Raw genomic sequence first — 25,553 nt, forward strand, 5'->3', positions numbered from 1 at the left:
TTATAAAAATATATTGGTACACCTGAAACTTACAGAATATTGTACATCAACTATACCTCAATTTAAAAAAAGCACTAAAGCTGAATGAAAGGCTTTGTTTTAAAAAGGCACCCCAAATAATCATATCCTAATATTAAAGTTGACTGCAAGAAGTAAATTAAAAAAATATAATAAGAAGGACTAATTTTTTCCCCATTGATTGAACTCAGCAGTTCTTAAGAATGAGGCTGACTTTAAAATCTCAGAGGGGAACGTGTGTGTGTGTGTGTGTGTGTGTATCATATTGGAAATAGGTAACCTTTATATTACATACACATTTTGTTCATTTATAAAATGTAAAAATTAAAGATTTTCCCAAATCTAGAAAAATAAAGCTGAAAAAAAGCCTTTAAATTTCTTCTTTCCTCATTTCTCTCCCACATTAGGTTTTCATAATTCTCATCAATACCCGTGTTTCCCATCTATTTGGAAATATGGTTACTTCATACATACAGAGGTTTGGGGGTTTTTTTTTGTTTTTTTGTTTTTTAATGGAAGTTCAAATTTCCTCTGCTTCCACCATAAGAATGTAAATAAAGCTTATTCCATTGATTCCATTTCAGTTAACAACTTTAAGTCCCTCTCCACTTACCAGGCAATCGATTTTTTTTGAAAAGGATGGTGTTTTAGTGTGTTTATATACTCTGGTGGTATTTGCATACACATTTTTAAAATATATAGCTTAATTCTAATTCATTTGTAACACAGATGTACTACTGATTTGGCAGCTGAAGCAAACAACAATCAAAGAAAACCTACCCTTACCCTTTCTTTATTCCAGCCGAAAATTTTGGTAGCTTTTATTCTTTGGTGTTCTGTCTTATTCCAGGCTATTTGTGAGCTGTCCTGTTATTGTTAAAGTTATAAGAAACTGGCCATCTTGGGTGAAAGTGGCAGAATTTTGCAGCCTTAAATGAACTTACTGACTTACTATTTGCCCATTCCTGCACATCTTTTCGAGAATAAGTAGATTTGCTAACGTCATTGGACAGGGGGCACAAACAAAGCATTATACTTTGGAAGATAGCGGCTGTGTTAAGTCTTCGTCATTCTCTTTTGAAAATACTCAAAATACAAAGTAACACCAAAGAGGAGCTTTGATATCATTATGGAGTCAAATGTCTCATTTGTAAACACTTTTAAGTAACTTTGTATTGTATATAATGGGCTTCTCCTGTTAGCTGTTTGAATATATTGGTGTACCTTTTCCCCCCCAGTTTATGGCTCCCCAGCACCTGGGTGAATGGCTCTGTGAACAAAAGACTTCGCTCACTGGTTTGTGTTGTCTCTTATCCATGGGCCAAATTTAACTAGAAATCTATGATTCAAGTGATGCAATTAACTTTTATTCTTCCCTTTATAAATCAACTGTAAGGATCTGTACACCAAAGGATATTTGAAAAAAGTGGGAATATGAATTTGAACCTAAGCTTTGAAAGTTTACCTTCTAAATTTTTTCATTTGTTTGTTTTTTGTTAATAGCTTAAATGTTGATTCTGATCAGAAACTTAAGAGACTTCAGAAGAGCTGAAACTTAAAGTGTTTGCAAAGATAGCTCCCTTTTCCTGAGTGCTCACAAGCTGGACACTTTACAGGCATGGGTGTTAAGGACATAGAACAGGATTATTATTGTCATGTTATTACTAGACTCATGAGTGAGGTTTTTTTTTTTTTTTTTTTAAGCACCTTGGGAGGTTCTAATATGGTACTAAGGTTGAGAACAGTTGCTCTAGGAAGACTGACAGATTTCAGGCTTGGGCCTCTGGGTGGATAGTTGCGCTTTTTGAAGAGAAAATATGGAAAGAAAGAGGCTTAGTTTGTAAATATGTGGTTGGGTTGGCAGTTGGAAATAGGATCTGAAGCCCAGAGGCAAAGTCCGTTCTAAAGATGAGGTGTGGGAGAATTATTGGTAGCTAGATGGTACTCAAAGTTAGGGGATTAGGGGAAGTTGCCCAGGGAGAGCTTGCATGAAGAAGAGAAGACCCAGAATTCTGGGGAACCTTGAAATGTTTTGAGTGGGTGGAAGGAGAGGAACAAGAGAACAAGTGTTTAAGAAAGAAGTGGCAACAAGGGAGTAAGTGATATTTCAGAAGCCAAGGGAGAAGATAGGGTCAAGTTACAAGGGACAAATTCGCCTAGCACGTGGTAGGTGCTCCATGCAGTATTTTTTTTTTTAATCTATTTATTTATTGGCTGTGTTGGGTGTTCGTTGTTGCACACGGGCTTTCTCTAGTTGCTGCGAGCGGGAGCTACTCTTCATTGTGGTGTGCAGGCTTCTCATTGTAGTTGCTTCTCTTGTTGTGGAGCACGGGCTCTAGGCGCGTGAGCTTCAGTAGTTGCGGCACATGGGCTCAATAGTTGTGACTCACGGGCTCTAGAGCATAGGCTCAATAGTTGTGGCACACGGGCTTAGTTGCTCCGTGGCATGTGGAGTCTTCCCAGAACAGGGCTTGAACCTGTGTCCCCTGCATTGGCAGGTGGATTCTTAACCACTGCACCACCTAGGAAGTCCTCCATACAGTTTTGTTGCAAGTAGAATTTAGTGAGTTTTAGGGAGCCATAAGTTTCCACTGGATTATGAGTTAGGAGGTTGCTGGTGACTTGGGTAAAAATAACTCAATTGGAGTAGTATTTCTCCTACCTTACTCTGGGATCTTCTTGGTCTCCTTTGTAAGTTCCTTATCCTATCAGAATTCTATAGGGCTTTGCTCTAAGCCATTGGTTCTCCAAGTGTGGTTCCCCAGACTTATAACATCAATATCACCTGGGAACTTGTTAGAACTGAAAATTCTCAGGCTCCACCTAGACCTACTGAGTCAGAAACTCTGGGAGTGGGACCCAGCCATCTGTGTTTTAAGAAGCCCTGCAGGTGATTGTGATGCTTATGAAATTTGAAAACCAGTGTTTCAAGACTTTTTCTCTGTCTGTGCTTTCTCCTTAGGTATTAAATCTATTAACCATGGCTTGAGTTACCCTTTGATAGTCATAGGGACATAGTCATAGGGACTATCATCCACGCAGCTGTTCATGCTAGAAACCGAAGCTTGATCTACTTTTTTACACAAATACAAGTTCTAACCACATTCTACTTTACTGGTTTATACACATAAATAGAATAGTGATAACATTAATAATATAATGAATAAATGCCTCCTAAGTTGTGTGAAACAGATGTCTTTCAAGAAGTCTTAATTCTCAGAGCCGCTAATGAGTGATCAACCTGTCTTGCTGAGTGTGATTCCAGACTTTAAAGGTTAAAAGTGTTGTAAAACATGGTCTCTAAACCCAAGTTAAGTACTTCACCTAGTGCTCAACCAAAGAAACTTGTGAATAAATCTATAATGTATCTGCTTACTGTACAGGATTAAATATACAAAACTAGGTCTGTTGTAATTAGTTGATAGGCAAATTCCAGGAAAGGGTGGGTGGTGAAGTGTTAAGAGTGTGGGCAACTTTGGGGCCAGAATACTTTGGTTCACGTCATGATAGCACCACTTGCTGTGACCTTGGGCAAGTTAGTTTCCTCCACTGGGCCTCAGTTTCTTTATCTGTAAAATGAGGATAATAACCATCCATACCTCACAGAGTTATTAGGATTAAATATGATAGTTAAAGATTTGGAGTAAGAAGTATTATATGGTCTTTTGTGTCTGGCATCTTCACTTAGCATAATGTTTTCAAGGTTCATCCATGTAGCACATATTAGTACTTCATCCTTTTTGTGGCTAAATAGTATTTCATCATATGGATATGCACAATTTATCAGTTGATGGGCATTTAGATTGTTTCTGCTTTTTGGCTATTATGAATACTATTGTTCTGAACATCCATGTACAAGTTTTGTGTAGACATGTTTTCATTTCTCCAGAGTAAATAACTAGGAGTGGAAATGCTGGATCTTATGGTAACTATGTTTAGTCTTTTGAAAAACTGCCAAGCTGTTCTCCATAGCTGCTGCATATTTTACATTTCCAACACCATTGTATGACAGTTCCAGGTTGGCTATATTCTTGCCAACAGTTATTACCTTTTTTCTGATTCTAGCCGTTCTAAGTGGATGTGAAGTGGATCTCATTGTGGCTTTGATTTGCATTTCCCTAATGGCTAATGGTGTTGAGCATCTTTTCATGTGTTTGTTGCCATTAGTATATCTTCTTCAGAGAATTGTATGTTCATATCCTTTCCTCATTTTAAATTGAGTTATCTCTTTGTATTATTATTTCTTTGTATTATTTGTATTTCTTTGTATTTTATTATTGAGTTACAAGAATTTGTTATGTTCTAGATACAAATCCTTTATCAGATATATTATTTTCAACTATTTTCTGCCATTCTGGGAGGTTGTGTTTTTCACTTTCTTGATAGTTAATATTAAAAGTTTTAAATTTTGGTGGAGTCTATTTTTTCTTCTGTTGCCTGTACTTTTGGTGTCTTAACTAAGAAGCCATTGCTTAATGCAAGGTCATGAAGACTTAAAAGTTTATACTTTTAGCTCTTGTATGTTTTATAACTGTTTCTCTGTCTTCCCTGTTAGAATGTCAGGACTACAGGAGGGCCCATTGATGCTTATCTAATTTATTTATTGTTTGGGGATTAAGTCTTGGAAAATACTAAGTGTTCAATAACGATTGTTAGTTATTTTGGAAAGGCAGACTTTAAGGAGCTTTTATCAAATGTATTAAAACACCTAAGTTGAAACACTTTTCTATTTTTTTTTAAAAGCTAAGGAACTGAAATATTTTGTTGGTGTTGCCAGGAGTTGTATTTATACTGCAGAGGTTTAGGAGACTTTAAATAAATGTGTTTAAGAACTTGTCTCTTTAGCTTACAAAATTGGGTTTTGTAGCTGTACAAAATTGGTCAAATTACATTTGCTTTTAGACTTGTAGAGTTTTGTTTATTACTCTGGTCTCCAACAATGATTCTAGAATAAACCAGTGAAAAGTCCCATGTTTCTAAACTTATGTTTCCTTGTGATAAACAGAAATTTCATGCCGCTTTCCAGGAGTCTGATAACCAACCCCAGTAGGTGTTGAAAGACAGATTCTCTTTGCTGATTATTCCTACCAATAAAGAGGATTTTGTGGGGGTTTGCTACCATAGATTGTTACTCCTTCCTCTAATACTAGATGTGGAGTTAGGGTAGCATCTGAAATGAGGTCAGTCACTGTTGTGACTTTCTTTTGAGACTAATATATACTTTGTCATTATAAAAGTACATAATCTTTTGAGGAGGGAGAATTGACACTTTGATAATGAATGATTTTATACCTTAGACTATAAAACCTATTTTTACTTATTGATTTATTTACTATTTATTTATCCATTTTTGGCAGCGTTGGGTTTTCGTTGCTGCGAGCGGGCTTTCTCTAGTTGTGGCAAGCAGGGCCTACTCTTTGTTGTGGTGTGTGGGCTTCTCACTGCGGTGACTTTTTTATTGCGGTGGCTTCTCTTGTTGCAGTGTGCCAGCCCTAGTGCATGCCGGCTTCAATAGTTGTGGCATGTAGGCTCTAGAGCGCAGGCTCAAGTAAGCATGGGTTTAGTTGCTCCGCGGCATGTGGGATCTTCCCAGACCAGGGCTCGAACCTGTGTTCCCTGCATTGGCAGGCAGAGTCTTAACCACTGTGCCACCAGGGAAGTCCTGTGGGATTTTTTAAAAACAGCGTGTCTGAGAAGACATGCCCCTTTCAGTTTTATTTAGGCAGTAGATTTCTCTCGTATTAGCTATTAACCTAAAATATGTTCTAATTAATGCATTAGAATTGTATCTAAAAATGATATTTCATAAATGAGTTTTTAAAAGCAAGCTATTAAAATTGTATAAAAGTTTTCACTGAATCAGTTCAATAGTGAGATTTCTCCCAAGACTTGAATTTTGTCCCTTTTTTTTCCATTTTACTGCTGATAGTACTATGTCTGTGTATAAGGCTATGTTAATGTAATTATATCATTGTTTAAGCACTTTCTTGTCCCTTTTCTGATTTTTGCCTTGAAGCCAGTTATCAGAGCATTAACTATTGTAATTAATTTAGACTGAATACATTGGTTAGAATATAACATGCCACAATGACAGATAAAATGCCGTATCTTAAACCTGTGTAGTCTAGTAGTAGAGAGTAGCTCATTGTTTTATCAGATAAATTTTACATTCTAGCTGGAAGGCCCACTTAAATGTGTGTGCATGTATATAGTACATAGTCCTCCTCTTCCCAGTCAATCACTTAAAAAACAGCTTATACTCTGCTTGAAAGTAAGCCGTGAAGTTATGTGGTTACCAAACTTTCAAAAACAGTTACTTAATATTTTGAACTTCATTATGATTAGGAAAACGGAGCCAGGAAAACCAATGGGAGAATAATTTGTTTTCTGAGGAATAGAGCAGTAGAATAACCACAACAAACCAAGCATTAGGTTTTATGTTACTTGTTGCCTTCATTCAGTTTCCATTTTCATTAAATGTTTGTAAAACACCTGGTTTTCTCTATGCAGTGCTTGTATTTAAAGGTTTCCACTATAATTGTTTCTACTTAGTATGCTTTTGAAAAGATGTCAGATCGAGTATCCTGCGCATATATTTTAAGTTTACAGGTTATCCAAGGACATAATAAGCATCTTTCTGCTTAAAAACAGGCCATCCTTATGTCTTAGTAAATGGAACCTTTCTCGACTGTGCTTTTCAAATAGTAAAAACTTTTATTGTGTAAAGGAGGAAGGGAACTTAGCATCGGCATTATGATCATTTTTTCCCATATCCTATTAGCTAATTTCAAGATTGTTGAATATGGTTTCCACCCATTTCATTTGGCTGCAACCTTTGCTCTTATGAAAGTAAGACTGATTGTTCTGAATTGCTCTGTATATGTGCTTTGGCACAGCATGAAGGTACCCTTAATAACATTGCCATTGTCTTTAAAACAGCTTGCAGTTATGACTACAAATAAGAGGGTGTGACAGGAGGGCATGCATGACAGATAATGGTTCTTTTTTCCGCCCCTAGTGTTTAACAAATCTGTTTGGACTGTGAGCCTTTTATGTTCCCAGGACTACCTACTGTATTTTCTGTCTGTTGTTCCTAGTCAACTAAAATGTTTGCATATAACTTTGAAATGTCTACAGTTGACCACTTTGGATTTTCTTTTCGGAGGCAAGCAAAACAAAATATGTGGGAAGAAGTTGAGTAGCCTTGCCTCTATTGGCATTTTCCCCCTCAGTTGCATACTTAAATATGTGCTTAAATTATTTTGTGTGACCGTTGTCTTCCAGATATTTGTTTGCTTTCATCTGGTTTAGAAATTTGGGGATGGCCTTTGGATTTAATTCCCTTCCTTTTTCGATGCATAGCAACACTATCTTTACTGTGTAATTTCTTTCTTTTTTTTTTTTAAGATTTATTATTTTATTTATTTATTTTTGGCTGCATTGGGTCTTCATTGCTCTGTGCGGGCTTCCTCTAGCTGTGGTGAGCAGGGGCTACTCTTCGTTGCGGTGCGCGGACTTCTCAGTGCGATGGCTTTTCTTGTTGTGGAACATGGGCTCTAGGCTCACAGGCTTCAGTAGTTGCAGTGCATAGCTCAGTAGTTGTGGCTCGTGGGCTCTAGAGTGCAGGCTCAGTAGTTGTGGTGCACGGGCTTAGTTGCTCCGTGGCCTGTGAGATCTTCCCGGGCCAGGGATCGAACCCATGTCCCTTGCATTGGCAGGTAGATTCTTAATTGCTACGCCACCAGGGAAGTCCCTGTAATTTTTCTTTTTAAACAAGGAATTTCTATGGACAAAAATTGCTGGCTATTTGATTGGCTTTGTTTTAGATTGCTGAGAGATTCTGCACTGATCATGAAGTAAGGATGTTATTTGTGCCATACTTTGTTCTATTTTAAATGATTTTATTGAGTGATATTGAAATAGGAGGGAAGGGGGCAGGGCACAACCTTTAGAAGAATGACATAGCCATTGAGGATAAGATGTAAACTGGTTAGAACCAACTAGGTCCAAGATGGTGGAAGATTCGACTTCCAGGAGACCTTGAGCCTCATTGTACACTCATAATACATTAGCATGCTAAATAACACACCTACCAGTGCCATGACAGTTCTGAGGCTAACCATAAAAGGCCAAAAAAGTGGGAGGTGGCCCAGTTTCTGGAAATTTCCCCAAGATAATTGGAATAATCCTCCCGCTCATTAGACTATGAAATTATTCAGCCCATAAAAACTAACCATGCCATATTTCAAGGCCTCTTGCCTCTTGCCTTCTGAGATGGCCCACACTCTGTGGAGTGTGTTTCTCTCTAAATCCACTTCTTACCTATCACTTCATCTTCGAATTCTTTCGAGATGAAGCAAGAACCTCAAATTCACCAGGAACAGTATGTTGGAGAAAGTAAATATCCATGATGCAGAAATCAGAAAAGTTTCCTTACTGCTTTACGAGGTTATCTTTGAATCCTGTGTTCCTCATTGACCCTTTTAAGAGAAAGGGACTGACATTTAATTTGGCAGTCTCATGTGGTTGTTAGCATTTATTCCTGTTTTACTGATTGATAAATGGAGGATCAGGTAAAATAAGCATTTTGCATAGAATTACAGGCACATAGCTTGTAATAGTCTGACTCCAAAGCCAATACTTTTAGTTCGAAACATATTTTCTACTTGAAGTGGCTTATTTGTAGGGTCAGTTTGTCCTTTGGGAAATCCACTTGACAGCATAAAATATTTAATGTAGTAAATAAATCATAATTTGATGATATTTAAGGTATACTAAAGAACAAGAATAACTTGCCTTTGATTTCTCATGGAATTAATTGATAATTAGCCTTACTCTTAAAGGTACTGCTACAGTATTTTAACATGGATTTTTAAATTTGGTTTTTACATTAAGGTTCTTCCAAAGTTGGATTATTATCTTTATTTTATATACAGAACTCAGATGGTGAAACTGAGGTGCAGGTTTGAAGTAAGCGCTAAGTATGTCTAGATGTGAGATTCAGGTTTTCGGAAGAAAATAGTGGTTTACCTAAAATAGAGCTCAATGATTTGGAATGAAGGTACTTGAGGCAAGCAGTGTCATCAATTCCTCCATAGTTCCTGTATCTTTAACTTGAAGAGGTTGAACCAAGTTATCTCTAAATGCCTGGGGTTTTTTTGTTGTTGTTTTTCTTTTTGGCCATGCTCTTCAGCATGTGGGATCTTAATTGCTGCATTGGAAGCACAGAATCTTAACCGCCAGGGAAGTCCCTAAATGCCTCTTTGAATGCTCCAGAATGAATATACTTTAAAAGCCTCAGGGATCTATGAGCTTGGATGAGAAAAATGTTAAGATTCTTGTTTTTACCAATCTCTGAATTGAAATGTACCATTTCCTTCAAACCACAGCAAGTTAGCAGTCCCTGTGACTTTGCCATCAATTGACGTCACAGATATTTTTATATCACATTGTAATTCTTATAGATATCTTGAAAATATCATTTATGTTGGTCATAATTTGGAAATTATGGTAGTTAATAGACTTGTCATTAGAGTTCGTTACTTTATATATTAAATAAGAAGTGCATTGAATGCTATATGAGTTTTAAATATTTTGATAACCGTATGATTGGTTTTCTCAGTGTATGTAGTTTTGCTTTGAAAACTTAGCTCCAGAGGCTATAGTCTGCATACTGCCAGAGGAGTTTATGGCACAAAAAAGGTTACATAGCCCTGAGCTACATGTTCTCCACTGTGACTACAAAGTGGCCCATGTTGATTCTGGTCGATGTGAAACAACGTTTGGACATTGCATCTTTGGGGGGCTGTGTGTGGATGGGGAATCATCTCTGCATTGCTCTCTCACATTTCCAGAATATATGGACTATGATTATGTAACTTTCCATGAATATGGAGCAAACTAGATAGAAGCAAAATGGTGATGATAGAAATAAAGTCATGGTCATCTCTGTTTTGAATAGCTTTTTTGTAAGAATTAAGTTTCTGAGTAGTTGTTCCATTTGAGGGATCTGGGGAAAGACCTTTTAATTTAGGTTATCTGCTGTTGATTTTACAAGCCAGGACTAGCTTGCCAAGAACAAAAGTTACCCACACAACACATGTACTGCACAAAATATTTCTGAAACAAATCAGTTGGAAGGCTGTATTACCTTAAAAACATTAGGGCATTTGCTGCTGAGTTTTTGTGTTGAGTGTGTGTGGTGATTTTATGTGTGTGTGTGTGTTTTTTTTTCCTTTGTGTGTGTGCGCACGCGTGTGTGTGTGTGTGCACGCGTGTGTGTGTGTGTGTGCTTGCTTGACTTATTAATGTACATATTAATTGTTTATGAGGAAGGAAATAGTAAATTCTTTGTATTAGTAAGAATTAGGATTATATACAGAACTCAGTAGCTTAATTGGAACACAAAGACTGCTAGAGTTCTGTCCTGTGGTGAGTCTGTTATTCCATTTGTAATGCATTTATCTTTAGATTGGGTAGGGTGGGATTTGCATTCCCAAAGTTACAATGAGTTTCCAGATTGTTATCAGTCAGTATTAGGAGTGACTGTTTTTAATAGTGATAATGAGGCAGCTGTTCCCAGGAGGAGACTTAGTCACTGGCAGAGTTGTCAGAACCCTGAAATAGTTTGGGAAAACTTAGGATGGAAAAAGCAAGCTGTTTCAAAAACAAAACGTGACAAAAAAAGCTGCTTTTGGAGGAGGGTTAGATGGTTGGAGGTAGCTAGAAACCAGATGAACTGTCCTAAGCTATCTAGGAGCTGGAAGAGATTAGTATTATTTACCTGTAGTGTGAACATGAAGTTTTGAGTGTCCTAAGATTGAGTTGGTTAATAGCCACTAATCTGGAAGTATGTTCTTTGTATATATTGGCAAAGTTTAATTTGACTTTGACAAAAAAAGAAATTCTTCTGGTAGCAGTTTGTTTTTGTTGCCAGTTTGAGAAAAAAAATTTTTTTAATGTCAGGGGCATATTTTATTGGTATTAAGGAAATGTGTGTAACGAGTGTTCATGATCCTACAGGCCACATTACCATGCTAGGGTTTACTAATTAATAACGAAGACAAAATAATCCTTGCCATGATTAGGCAGAATGAAGCTGAGAAATGTAGACCATGCCTTCAGGTATGTCTGTCCTACCTCAATTTGAAGTGCAAAAGGAATCTTTTTTTAGATTAGGATTTCTTCATGGCTACCTGCCTGCCAACATAACTAGCTGTAAAACCTTGTTTATTTTTCCTTAAATACAGAAATGATTCTATATCAAATCCAAACAAATCACTCTTAAAGGAATTAAGTGAAAACGTGTAGCTGCTTGAGCTGGACTGCATCTGTCTACAGATTGGCTCAGTTCTCTGTGCTAATAAGCAACTTTCTCCTTAACTATCCTATGCTGACCATGACCACCACCATCATTCAGTCTGGAGGGGCACAGAGGATGTGACAGCATTTACTTATATGAACTGTGTTTTGTAAACTGACTATAACAACTTTACTTGCTAGCTACTAGCTAGCAAATGCTAAATGCTATCCAGTTGTGTTTAAATATGATATTGTATCTTGTAATTTATATGTACTGAAAGGTTTTAAATTTAGTGTCTGGAATAATACAGATATGAAAGAAATTGAATTTGTTGCCCCTTAAAGGCACATCCTAGAGTTTGTTGTGTTTATTATTTCAGTTTTTCACAAGAGTTAAATGGAAAGTAATGGTAGGCTTAGAGAGGGAAACCCATTGTGAGATAGGGAGTCATTTGGTATAAACTGCTGTGGTAACTCCCAGGAGGTAAGCTACCACCTTTTCCTGAGCTGGGCAAGGTTGGGTATCATATGATAACAAGAATATCCCTAAATAATAATTGGAGTTACAGATGATTTTGAATATCAGTAAAATGATTACTTTGTATTGTATGAGTATTAAATTGTAGAAAAATTGGAAATACAGCAAGAAAAATTTCTTTTTGGGGAAACTTTTAATCTGAAAAAAGAATCATGAACTAAATCAAACTGAATTTCTGCTAGTTTTTCTCGTGTTTTTATTTTGTATTTTTTTCTATCAACGTGTTAAATGTGCATAGTTTAAAGATTCAGTTGCCCTGTAAGACTTGTTTTGAAAAGCAGCAGTTCTCCTCCCACTTCATCCCCAACTTCTCCCTCCCTAGAGGCAAACACTTTAATTTCTTATAGCTAATTCTTACCTTTATGTTCTTGGAGGGGAGTAAAAATTCTTTTTCCTACTGTCCTCCTAGGTTCTCTCGCTAGGGTCCTGAAAGGGATTGACAAGAGACATACAAAGGAAAAGCATACAAACTCATATAATATAGGTTTTGTGTGACGTGGGAGTATTCTAAGGAAATGAAGACCTGGAGAAGTGGTTAAGCCTGAGCATTTTTATACTGGGTTTGAATGTGTAGAAAGTCATGGAAGAACATGATAGGACAAAATAATATGAGCTAAGGTTAACAAACTGAAACTTTAGGCCAGTGACTTTGAATTTCTCTCTTTGTTCTTCCATCTTCAGAAACGAGGATCCTCCCTTCCACCAGGTGTAGAGAGGGCATCTCTCGCGTGAGGGTCTAAGGGCCTGCTTCAGGGTAGAAGAGAAGATCAGAGAGTTCTTTCTGCACCTGTCATTTCTCACATTGCTTCAGTGTACAATATTCACTATGCCAAGGCGCACCGTATTTTGCACTAGTAAGTTCTGAACCTTGTCATTCTTAATAGCATTCATGTATTCTGATTTCTTGATTTCTCAGCTTCAGGTATTATCTCTTGATTTCCCATTATGGCAGATGAAGATTTAGTTCTTTTTGCACATCCCCAGATACCTTTTTTGTCTTCCTGTCCTGGTATAGATGTTCCTAACTTCTTAGACCAGTATTCAGTGTTTACACAGTTGAGTGAATGTGCTGGGACTAACTTGGTAGTCCAGCGGTTAAGACTCTGCACTGCTAATGCAGGGGGCTCGGTTTGATCCCTGATCAGGGAACTAGATTCTGCATGCTGCAACTAAAGATCCCACATGTGTCAGCTAAGACCTGGCTCAGCCAAATTAAAAAATATGTATATATACCTTAAAAAAAAAAGTGAATGTGCTATTCACAGTTAAGCTATGTAGTAATCTGTGAACACTTACTTTTCTGTACAACTTTTGGTTTTCCCTGAAATTTATATTTTTCTTTGTTGTTGCTTACTTTTATATTAACTCCTTTTATAGTTCAGATTGCAACTTGCTCAAACTTCCTTTCAGGAAATTCCAACACTTCAAGTGTTCTGTTCACTTCTCATCTTCCTGAAGGTGTGCTCCCATCTGGACTGGTTGCCAACTGTTTTTTGTTTTTTGTTTTAAATAAATAAATTTATTTACTTATTGGCTGTGTCGGGTCTTTGTTGCTGCACGTGGGCTTTCTCTAGTTGCGGTGAGTGGAGGCTTCTCTGTTGCAGTGTGCAGGCTTCTCATTGCAGTGGCTTCTCTTATTGAGAAATTCGGGCTCTAGACGCACGGGCTTCAGTAGTTGTGGCACACGGGCTCAGTAGTTGTGGCTCACTGGGCTCTAGAGCGCAGCCTCAATAGTTGTGGTGCATGGGCTTTGTTGCTCTGCGGCATGTGGGATCTTCTTGGAGCAGGGATCGAATCCATGTCCCCTGCATTGGCAGGCAGATTCTTAACCATTGTGCCACCTAGGAAGTCCTGGTTGCCGACTGTTTTTATGCATACTTCTTATCCTGGGACTTCCCTTCACCAGCATCTTGGGGTTACTCTTTGCCTCTTTGTGTTGGATTTCTTGTTTTCTAGATCTCATATCTTCCTGTGTCTTACTTTGTCAGAATGGATTCTCCAGTAGCTGCCTGAGAAAGATTTATGGGAGTTTGATTTTTAATCAACTTTGAATCAACCTTGAATGACTGAACATGTCTTACTCTGGCCTTACTCTTAATTAATTGTTTGGCTGGGTATAGAATTCTAGCTTGCAAATTTTCAAGGCATGACTTCATTGTTTTCTAGTTTCCTCCATGTTTACTGTATTGCACTTGAAGCTGAAAGCCTGATTATTTATGTGATCAGTTCTTTTATTTCTCAGTGTTTAAAATTGCACGATAATATACCTTAGTGTGAGTTTGGTTCCATTCATTGTGCTGAGCACTTGATGAACCCTTAAAGTCTGGGAACTATTTTGTTGTTGATTTTCTCCCTTTTTCCTTTTTATTCCCTCTTGAACTCTTATTATTCAAATATTGGACCTCCTGGACTCATCTTCCAGAATTCTTATGCAATGCTATTGAGTTTCATTTCAGCTCTTCCATTTTTAATTACCAAGAAAGCATGCTTGTGATCACTTTGACTCTCTTTTTTGTCTTTTTTTTTTTTTTTTAGCATACTGTTCTTGCTTCATGTTCATAATATTTTGTCTTATGTTTCTGAAAATATTAATGGTGTTTTTCTCCCCAGAATTTTCTTCTGCCTACATAGTCTCTACCAGGACTAGCTTTGTAATTTGCAGGACTGAGTAGAGAGTGAAAATTTGGGACCCCTTATTTAACAGTATTAAAAGGATTTCAGGACAGCAACAGCAGAGCAAGTACAGGGCGCTGTGTGACTGCCCAGGTCACATGCCTATGAAGCTGACCCTAGTTTCTCAGCTTGCTTGTTTTGTTTCCATTTCTATTTTTTATACTAGAGATATCTAAGGACTCTTGGCTGTTTGCTAATATTTAAGAATGGGATACTAAGAAGCTGACTGGAAGCTTTAAACATGCAAGTAGGACTTACCAATTGTGAGCTTTCAGGTAGGATAATCTGGCTGGTCAAATTTAGTTTGGGAAACTTGTCAATATCTTTATATTTTTCCTTGTAGACTAATCGCTGGTCAGTTTCCCCAGAGACGTCTCTTCTTATCTCCGCTGCCTGGAAGTGAAGCCCTGACTGTCTGCCTTTTGAGAAAGGTATTGATAGAGGGGGCTGGGGTCAGTGGTTAGTATTAGCACATCAGAGACAATTGTTAAATTTTCAGGAACTTTGTGAGTTGCTAAATACAACAATTATTAAAGATTGTGCAGACTTATAATGAAATGTTATTAAAAATTAATAAATACTAAAAAACACTTTCTATTTATTACTTTTTTTTTTTTAGATTGTGGATGCTCTTTAGAATATGTACATCTGTTCTATCTATATGGTGGGAATACTGTGTAGTAATAAGCATCTCTTCTGAACTCTGCATTCAGTGACATCATTTAGTAGCTTGGTATGGTAAACAGCAGCGATGGTAAACAGCAAATATTACAAACAACTACACTTTTCTCCCCCTCACCCCAAACCCCAGCCAGTTGCTAAACATTTATTTACCAAAACACTATGGACTGGAATCTACTACACATGTTAACTTAAACTGCCTTCACTTTACCTGGTGATCCCTAGTTCTTATAAACCTCTGTTTATTTATAAACCTCCGTTTATTTATAAACCTCCTTAGGTTACCTTAAGTCTTGCAAGGGTGAAGGAACGCCATTTGTCTGCTTGACTGAGAGAGTGAAAGGGGATCTGAGAATTGCATTTCAGAAAGATTTTCTGTTAATTTTTCCCATTTATCCCTGCCAAGCCTTTTGGAGGAGTATTCCCTGATGCTTACCTTAGGATTCAGTTTTTTTGGGTCTTTGGGTCCTTCACCTTTTATCCTTTTATTTTCCAGCTTTTAAAAATTTATGGCATAATCTTCAGTTCTCTTCAGTTCTCTTCATCTCTGTGGGTTTATATCTTTTTAAAAAAATATCCCTTGGTGTTAGGGGAAGGATCAGTGAGTAGCTATGTGTTTAGTCCACCATCCTTACCCAGAAGTCTGGGATCTAATTCTTGAAAAAAAAATAGGTAAATAGACTCAGCAGGTTAAGGGAGTTCCCAGTAGGGTTAGCCGGTCTCCTGTTGGTTTGCAAGTCATATATAAATACAGTCAGGAAAAAAAGTCTATTGATTCTAGAATATTTTTCATTTTCAAAAAGGAAGAAGTAACCATCTGTAAGTAGATGTTGAACCAGATGACCTGTTGTTAGTTTTTCATATGGATATGTAGGGACATAAGGAAATACAAAGCAGTTTCAGGTCACATAGTTTGGTTTTACAGAGAATTGGAACCATAGTACCTAGTTGTGTCAGATTCTGTAGCCATTCCAGTCGTGCGACAAGTGGCTGGATCTGGTGACCTGGTCACCTCATCCACTCTGCAGCAGACATTTATTGCTCCCTCATCTAGTGAGTCTTCACTAGATCTTGTGACTTTGTCTCCACTCTTAACTTCTTCTCCTCAAATTCAGTGCCCCCCCCCCCCCCATTAGATTCGATGTGTTTGGGTTGGTTAGACTCTCATGGGCCATCTCTTAGTCCACTAAGTTCTCCTTTGTTGATTTATTGACGGTTACCTTTTGCTTAAGGCCAGAGTAGAAAGGTGTTTGGGTACCAGTGTGGCAACTAAAGTGGAAGAAATTGCTTTTAATCTCTCAGAAGGGGGTTGTGGGCCTCTCAGGCACTTCTGGATTCCTCAGTCTAGGAATCCATCTGTTTACCTATATTTTAAAAAGACTTCTGTGGCTTAGGACAGTGACAGTTGTGGCTAAAAGGAACAAATATCTAACAGGATATAAAAGGAATAAGTATTTGACACTGTGCGTGTGAAGTTAGGTTCGATGTCCAAGTGAACCTTCTTGTTCAAAGCTTTGAAGATGGTAGTAATTTCTAAAGACCCAGTGTATAGCAATATCCAGTTGTTAAATATTTCTACTAAAAGGGCTTCTGGTAACTGCTGTTTATTGTCCCTTTTTTCAGTCTTCAGTTTTTTATTCTTCCTTCATCTTTTTGTGTTTTAATTAGAGGGTTCCCCCCCTCTGTTCATGAGATACAGGTCAGACACTTTGTATGTGCTAATGGCTGGGGGCTTTTTTTGTTGTAATTTGTTAGTTTTCATTTTTTAAAATCCATAGTAATTTCTGGTGATCTTCTGCCTGGGAAGCAATGCTTTTTTTCAGGATGGCTCAGGGGGATTAGGCCAGGTTTTTTCCATATGATTATATGTTCTCTACAGAGAGTCTGCAAATATTTTTTTTCAGGGTTTTGAACTTTATTCTTATTAAAAAATCTCTCATGAATATGACTATTAAATCATCTTGAATAACATGTTTAACAAGGCATCTTATGTGAAAACAATAAAATACTATGATATTTGGACTGTCTTGGAGTATTCAGGTCCTAACTGTCGTGCTTGCTGTAATCTGTCCTCAGAAACTGACCTGCATTTTTCTTGTCATTGCCCACAGCATGCATTTGAAGTAGGAAATCTAAAAATGAGGGACCTTGTAAGCACGGTTTGGGGAGAATTGTGGTAGCATTTTGATACCTTTAAGAAAAGTTCATTCAGGCAGTTGACTTTGTCAAGGTGCTAGTGATTGCCTGCTTAACCAGCAACCTCAGAGGAGCTGTTAGCTCCTAGATAATGAAGTAATTAGCCCTAAGGTAGTGGTATAACCTGGAGCTGCTGCCACACCTCTCACGTTTTTGAAATGCCTTAAGCTAAATGGTAGGGTGAATTGGTTTGCCAAAGTTATCAGCAGGGTTTGTTTGTTTGTTTGTTTTTGCCTCCCTTCACTTAGTGGACACTTTTAAAAAATGAGTTTTAAGATGAGAAAGTTTAAAAATTTTTAATGTGTAGTCATGGTCTTTAACTTTTGTTAAAACTGGGTTGCTGTTGAAGTAGCAGATGGGTGTGATAAAATGGGAACATGTCAACTGTAAAAAGAAACCAATGCAGATTAAATCACAATTAAAAATATCTCTAATATGATTCACTGAAGTGTTTTTCCTTTGGGTTAATTATTAATATTGTGTCCTCTTTTTAGTCATCTTTTGACAAAGCCAAGGAATGAAAAAAAAAAAAAAAAAAAAAAGGACACAGAGGAAATGACCAAGGATGGCTTTGAAATTTCTTTTTTTTTTAATTTTTTTATTTTAACTTTATTTTATTGAAGTATAGTTGACTTACAGTGTTGTGTTAACCTCTGTACAGCAAAGTGATTCAGTTACACATATACATTCTTTTTCATATTCTTTTCCATTGTGGTTTATCACAGAATATTGAATATAGTTCCCTGTGCTATACAGTAGGAACCTGTTGTTTATCCATTTATGTATAATAATTTGCATGTGCTAACCCCAAGCTCTCAACCCATCCCTTCCCGACCCCCTCTCCCCCTTGGCAACCACAAGTCTGTTCTCTATGTCTGTCAGTCTGTTTCTCTTTTGTAGGTAAGTTCATTTGTTCCATATTTTAGATTCCACATATAAGTGATGCCATATAGTATTTGTCTCTTTCTGACTTATTTCACTTAGTATGATAATCTCTGTGTCCATTCTGAAATTTCTTCATTCAAAGATTTTTAGGACATGGACTTTCCAAAGTCAAAGAATCTTGAAAATAAAAGTTACTTGTAAGAACAGGCTGATATGGGCTTTTTGCTTTTTCTATTCAAATTGTCAAAAGATGGACTATACTTATCAGGAATATCTGGTCCTCTTGTAATATAAGGAGTTTCAGGAGGATATTATCCACAGATGCCTTAAAAATGATGCCTTATGTCCCTCGTACCAGTGCCCAAAGTATTATATACCTAGTATACTTGACCTTTTGCTGAGACAACTTGCAACATTTCTAACTGGTCCCAATGCTTAGCTCAGTGCTGAGCCCCAGTAGATGTTCAGCAAATGTTGAATAAAGAAATGAGTCAATACCTGTTTCCAAACTGGTGCTTTTCATAGCAATTCTTTGTAAAGCTGCACCAGGGGTCTGTCAAAAAAACTAATCCTACCATGCTATTTCCCTTTGAAAAATCCTTCAGTGGCCCTCACCTACTTAAAGTTTTGCCCCTCAGACTTTTTTTTTCCTTCTAAAATTATTTTTGATATTATAAAATTAACATACTGTGGTCAGAAATTCAAACAACATTGAAAATAGATGTGAAAAAAATACATCTTCCAAAATATCTAATTTGCTAGGCGTTGTATATCTTTCTACGTATTTTGCAAACTATATATAGTCTTTTCAGTTTTGTTTGTTTTACACCAGTAGTATTATGCTAAAATATTGGCACTAACCCCCCTCCCCATTGGCTAGGGTGAACTATTCAGTGTCATGGAAATTAATCTTTTGTGTATATAGCAAATATTATTCTCCCAATCTTTTGCTTGTCTTTTAACTTTATGGTATCTTTTCCCCAAATAGATGTTTAAAATTTGTATTTAATCAGATATGTGAGTATTTTGTGTCTTTTGCTTAGGAAAGGAGTTGCTTCCCACTAAGATTTTAAAATCATTTTCTTGAAATTGACAGTATTGAATTTTACAGTTTACTCAATCTTACACTTTTAAGTTTTTATGGTATAGTAGGCATCTACCTTTTCATTCATATTCAGTTTTCTGAATTTATTCAGACATTCTGCTTTTCCCATTCACTATGCATCTTTAATCATTTAGGATGCTGTTTTCTTGAACTCCTTATCTGTTTCTGCTCTACTGCCTTACTGTTTTGGTTACTATAGTTTTAGCATATGTTTTGTTGTTTTTTTGTTTTTTGGGGTTTTTTTAGATTTTATTATTTTATTTTTATTTCTGGCTGTGTTGGGTTTTCACTGCTGCACATGGGCTTTCTCTGGCTGTGGCAAGTGGGGGCTACTCCTTGTTGTGGTGTGCAGGTTTCTCATTGTGTTGGCTTCTCTTGTTGCAGAGCATGGGCTCTAGGTGCACGGGCTTCAGTAGTTGCAGTGCATGGGCTCAGTAGTTGTGGCACACAGGCTTAGTTGCTCTGCAGCATGTGGAATCTTCCAGGCCCAGAGATCGAACCCTTGCACCCTGCATTGGCAGGCAGATTCTTAACCACTGTGCCACCAGGGAAGCCCTAGCATATGTTTTGGAGTTTTTATGTTTTTCCTACCTCAAATCTTATTGACTGTTCTCTTCCATTTACTTTTTTTTTTTTTTTTTTTTTTTTTTTTTTTTGGCACATGGGCTTAGTTGCTCCATGGCATGTGGGATCTTCCTGGAGCTGGGATCGAACCCGTGACCTCTGCATTGTCAGGTGGATTCTTAACCACTGCGCCACCTAGGAAGTCCTTCTATTTACTTTTTAAATTTAGATGTAAATCACATACCATAAGATTCACCTTTTTTTCCTTTTTTATTGGCTGTGCCATGTGGCATGCAGGATCTTAGTTCCCCAGCCAGGGATCAAACCTGCACCCCCTGCCCCCGGCGGTGGAAGTGCAGGAGTCCCTGGACCAGCAGGAAAGTCACCTTTTTAAAGTGTATAGTTCACTGGTGTTTAGTGAGCCACAAAGTTGTACAACCATCACCTCTAATTCTCGGACATTTTCTTTCTTTCTTAAATTTTTTTTTGGGAGGGGTGCTTTGTGTGGCTTGTGGAATCTTAGTTACCTGACTGGGGTTTGAACCTGGGGCCACAGCAATGAAAGCGCCGACTCCTAACCTCCTAACCACTGGATTGCCAGAGAACTCCCTCTGGGATATCTTCATCACTCCCAAAAGAGATTCTATGCCCATTACCAGTAACTTCTTATCTCTCTGTGCTCTCTCCCCTCCATACCTTCCACTGCCAATCAGCCCTAGGCAACCACTAATCTACTTTCTGTCTCTATAGGTTTGCCTAGTTTGGACATTTCCTACGATGAATGTGTGACCTTATTATATGACCTGTGAGTCTTTCACTTAGCATAATGTTTTCAGGGTTCATCTGTGTTGTAGTACATATCAGTACTTCATTCCTTCTTATGGCTAAATAATAATCCATTTTATGTGTAGACCCATAATTTATCTATTCATCCACTGGTGGAGATCTGGGTTGTTTTCCCTTTTGGCTATTCTAAGTACTGCTACTGTAGACTTTTGTGTATAAGTCTTTGTTTAAGTACCTGTTTTAGGTACATACTTAGGAATAGAATTGCTGGGTCATGTGGTAATTCTTTTTAAAATGTTTTTTATTTTGTTTTTAATTTTGATCTTTTATCTGGTAAATTTTTGTACTATTAAACCAAATAGTTGGGGTTTTTTTTCTGTTTTGTTTTTTGTGTTTTTTAAACCAAATAGTTTTTGTTTTTTTTTTTAATTTTAATTTTTTATTTTTTTGGGGGTACACCAGGTCCAAATAGTTTTTAATTTGAGTGTTTAACTTGAAAGCCCCATAACATATAGTTTGCAAATTATGACAGAATTTTCTTTTCCCTCAATGTTTTAATCTTTTTTTTTTTTTTTGGTAGTATGATGGCTGGCATCTTTATTCTTGGTTCTAGGAAGGAGTATTTTTAGTTTTTTGCTATTGTGTATGCTATTTCCTATAAATTTCTGGTAGATTTCTTTTATTAAGGTAAAGTTTTACTCTATTCCGAGTTTGCTAATAACTTTTTAAAATCAGGAATAGGTGCTGAATATTATTTTCTTTTAAGAATTCACTGAGGGACTTCCTAGGTGGCGCAGTGGTAAAGAATCCGCCTGCCAATGCAGGGGACATGGGTTCGAGCCCTGCCCTGGGAAGATTCCACATGCCACTGAGCAACTAAGTCCATACGCCACAACTATTGAGCCTGTGCTCTAGAGCCCGTGAGCCACAACTACTGAGCCCGTGTGCTGCAACTATTGAAGCTCATGCGCTTAGGGCCTGTGCTCCACAACAAGAGGAGCCACTACAATGAGGAGCCTGCGCACCACAATGAAGAGTAGCCCCTCCTCTCAGCAACTAGAGAAAGCCCGTATGCAGCAACAAAGACCCAATGCAGCCAATAAATAATAAATAAAATAGATAAATTTATAAAAAAAAAAAAAAGAATTCACTGAGGACTTCCTAGGTGGTGCAGTGGTTAAGAATCCGCCTGCTAATGCAGGAGACATGGGTTCAAGCCCTGCTCTGGGAAGATTCCACATGCCACGGAGCAACTAAGCCCGTGCACCACAACTATTGAGCCTGTGCTCTGGATGCTGTGAGCCACAACTATTGAGCCCATGTGCTGCAGCTATTGAAGCCCATGTGCCTGGAGCCCGTGCTCTGTAACAAGAGGAGCCACTACAATGAGGAGCCCGCACACCACAGTGAAGAGTAGTCCCCTCTCCTGTGATATTATTTTGTAGTCATTTTATTCCACGTATAAGAATTACTATGAGTAGCTAAATTTATTTGGGACTCGTATGTTATGACTTACACAATTGTATTATAAAATGCATTATAAGAAAGTAGTCCTGTTATGTACCCAGGCCAGCAAGTTTCCCAAAGGAAGTTCCAGAAAGACCTAATGTATAATATTATTTACTTATTAAGATAGCTTTACTGCACAGAACTAAGGTGGGAATTAGACTAAGAGACTGCTTTGAAAGTTGTATAGAATTTTTAGGATATCTTTTTCAACATGAACTTCTCTTTAATGACAATATACATCTTCACTAACTGCTAAAAAAAAAAAAAGACTAGATTTAATTCTAAATGAGCCCAAACTATTTTTCTGCTTTATATATATTCCCATTTTCTGGTTATCAACTATTTAGGTAATATGCCCCATTATTCTTTACATAACTATTTTTATGCTGCATTGTCCCTTTTGAACCTGTCCAAGGAATTATGGGATTTATTTCTACATGTTCTATTGAAGGTGTCTTTTCTCATCTGTACTTCTTTTCACTTAAAATTATATCTCACTTTTTTCTTTTGTAAGAGTTTTTTTTTAATTTTCCTAATAAAATGTTTAACAACAACAACAAAAAAAGAGTAGTCCCCTCTCGCATCAACTAGAGAAAGCCCATGTGCAGCAACGAAGACCCAATGCAGCCAATAAATAAATTAAATAAATTAATTAATTAAAAAAAGAATTCACTGAGATGTCGCATCTCTCCTTTAAACTGTTAATGTCTCAGGAGTATTGGGCTTGGTACACTATTTGCTTTGGTTGATTCCTGGTTACTTCAGTGGAGTTTTCTTCCCATCCAGACCAATCTGAAAACCAATCTGAGAACCTCTGTTCTGGAAAATCTGTAGTGCCAAGTTCAGTGATGATGTAAAGCTATGCATGTTAGAATACACTCCAACATGTTTATTTTCTTCAGTTCTCTTATTCCCTTCATTTTTTCCCCCTGTGAAACTAAGCAATTTAAAATCATGTTATTCAGAGTTAAGAAACACACTCCTTTACATGTTTATAAATATACTCCATAATTGCTTCTGCTACTCCTCCTACCTCATTCTTGATAAAAAAATAAAGCTACAAAATGCTTTGAATTTTCAGTGAAAAATTATATCTGTTCCTAGGGCTCTCATCACCAAAGTAACAAGGAGTTAACTCCATTACTTTTCAAAAGGACCTAAGACAATCCGAATAGCTTTTCATAGATTAGACTAGACCGCAGGCCTGCTCAAGATGTGTCTAAACGTCCTCAGCACACACAAAATACAACTAAGGTAGTTCATAGAGGGGAGGAAGTAAAATCTAAAATCCCCTGAGTTTGATGTCCCATCACATTACGAAGACTCCAAACAAACCCCAGTGGGCTTTACTTTCTGCCTGAGGTTGATCAAGTAGCTTCCTATTAAGGCTCATTAATATGACCACCCCAGTCCAGCCCCCGTCCACATTGAAGATAATCGGTTAGAGAAGGTGTGAGGGCCTAGAGAATCAAATGTGGCAGAGGTAAAAAGTGATATTTATTTGTTTGTTTATTTATTTATTGGACACCCTGCAGGGCATGCGGAATTTAGTTTTCTGACCTGGGGTCAAACCAGCGCCCCCTACAGTCGAAGCACGGAGTCTTAATCACTGGACCACCAGGGAAGTTCCCCAAAAATGATCTTTAGATTTGGGCCAAATTGTGTAGGTGGGGTCCACAGGTAATCTTCAGTTTAAACATCTTGTGGTTAGATTTTGAAGTGCCTTGTGTTAGATCTTGCTATGGGACAATGTTGTTTGGGGCCTAAATCTTAGAGGTTTTCCTTAACAGCTGTGTTTAAAGCTAAGATCTGAGAAGAGTGTTGGTGGAAGAGAAAAAAATAGATCATGATTTGAGATTTGGTACCTGAAACATCTACCCTGATTTTATCTAATCTTTTAGCTTATGAATAGAATTAAAGAGCTTAGGAAAAATCAAAGTATAATTCATTTTGGACTAGCCAAGTAATTTTCTGTATGGATAAATGAGGACCAAAAAAAGTGTAATTATTATCAGGAAAACAGGAGAGTTTGAGATGCAGGATAGAAAAATTCCCAGTAATACAAACTCTGGGGGTATTTTGATATTAAGTAAAACATCCTAAAACAATTGGTATCATTTTTATTCAACAGTATTGTGTGTCTATAACATTACTGTTTGGGGCCTGGTAGATATAGCAGTGAACACAATTAAGTCTTTCCTAGACCTGATGTTCTAGCAGAGGAAGATGCACCAACATAGACACATGTCAGGAGGGAAGAAGAAAGTACTTCAGAGAACATAAAGAAGGGATAAAAGGAATAGGGAATGCGGAGGAATACTACTCCTTTATGTGGATGTTCACTGAGTGCCTCTCTGAGAAGATGACATTCAAGCAAAAATGTGGAAGAAGTCAGAGTGACACAGGTAAAATATTTGGGGGAAGAAGCAGAGGGAACAACAGCAATTGTAAAGGCTCTGAGATGGGATTGTGCTTTGTGTGTTTGATGAAGAGAGGAAGGCCAGTCTCATTGGAACAGAGTAAGCAAAGGCGGAAAGACAAGTAGGGAATGAGAGGTCATGGGGTGTCATCATAGGGGAAACCATTGAAGGTGCGGCATTGAATATATTGTCAAATTTCCCTTTTTTCTCATGGGATCCCTCTGGCTGCTGAGTTTTCGAGTAGACCATATGGGGAGTGAGAGTAGAATTGAGAAAGACCAGTGGGAGACTAACGTGGGTTAGAACATAGGTTAGTAGCCATGCAGCTGCTGAATGGCAGTTGCATTTTTACTGTATTTTGAGGGTAGAGCCAATGGGATTTGTTGATGTGGTTGTGAGAGGAAGAGGGGGATCAAGGAAGATTCAAGGGTTTTTAGCTTTAGAAATTGGAAAAAGGATTGATCTTTACTAAAATGGGGAAGATTTTGGGAGGGTGGTTGTGGAATGTGCACAGGGATTCAGGATTTTGCTTTGGAGATTTTGAGTTTGAGATGCTTGTTAGATATCCAAGTGGAGATTTCGAATAGTCAGTTTACAAACTCGGAGCCCTGGAGAGAGGTTGGGGGCTGCTACTTTGTATAGTGTGTAGATTATTTTTAGAACTGTTAGCCTGGGGGTGGGGCACTTAGGTTGCCAGTTCCCAAACTGAGGAGCCCTGAGGCATCACAGCCACATTGGATTGCTGCAGGATATTTTCACATTTCCAGGAAAACATTACAGATAATGCATGTGCTTGACATGTGTTTTTTTTAAGTTTTTAAAAAGATGTTTGAGTTGTGTGCATGTCTGTATCCTATGCTGCTGGGGGTCAGCTGAG

The 25,553-nt window shown here is 37.6% G+C and overlaps 1 protein-coding gene across 3 annotated transcripts in view; it reads left to right on the forward strand.

The window, feature by feature from the left end:
• The window catches only part of FBXO34 (F-box protein 34), a 78,256-nt gene that overhangs the window by 27,099 nt on the left and 25,604 nt on the right, over nt 1–25,553 (forward strand). The window contains exons 2-3 of one of the 3 annotated variants that reach the window (XM_057733368.1): nt 12,539–12,711; nt 14,874–14,961. The exons of 1 other annotated variant lie outside the window; for it this stretch is intronic. The gene's annotated coding sequence lies outside the window, so the exon portion shown is untranslated. The remainder of the gene's footprint in view (nt 1–12,538; nt 12,712–14,873; nt 14,962–25,553) is intronic. One more of the 3 variants, XM_057733367.1, reaches the window with a different exon arrangement.

The sequence above is a fragment of the Hippopotamus amphibius genome, chromosome 4, assembly GCF_030028045.1.
Source record: "Hippopotamus amphibius kiboko isolate mHipAmp2 chromosome 4, mHipAmp2.hap2, whole genome shotgun sequence".
Taxonomy (NCBI): domain Eukaryota; kingdom Metazoa; phylum Chordata; class Mammalia; order Artiodactyla; family Hippopotamidae; genus Hippopotamus; species Hippopotamus amphibius.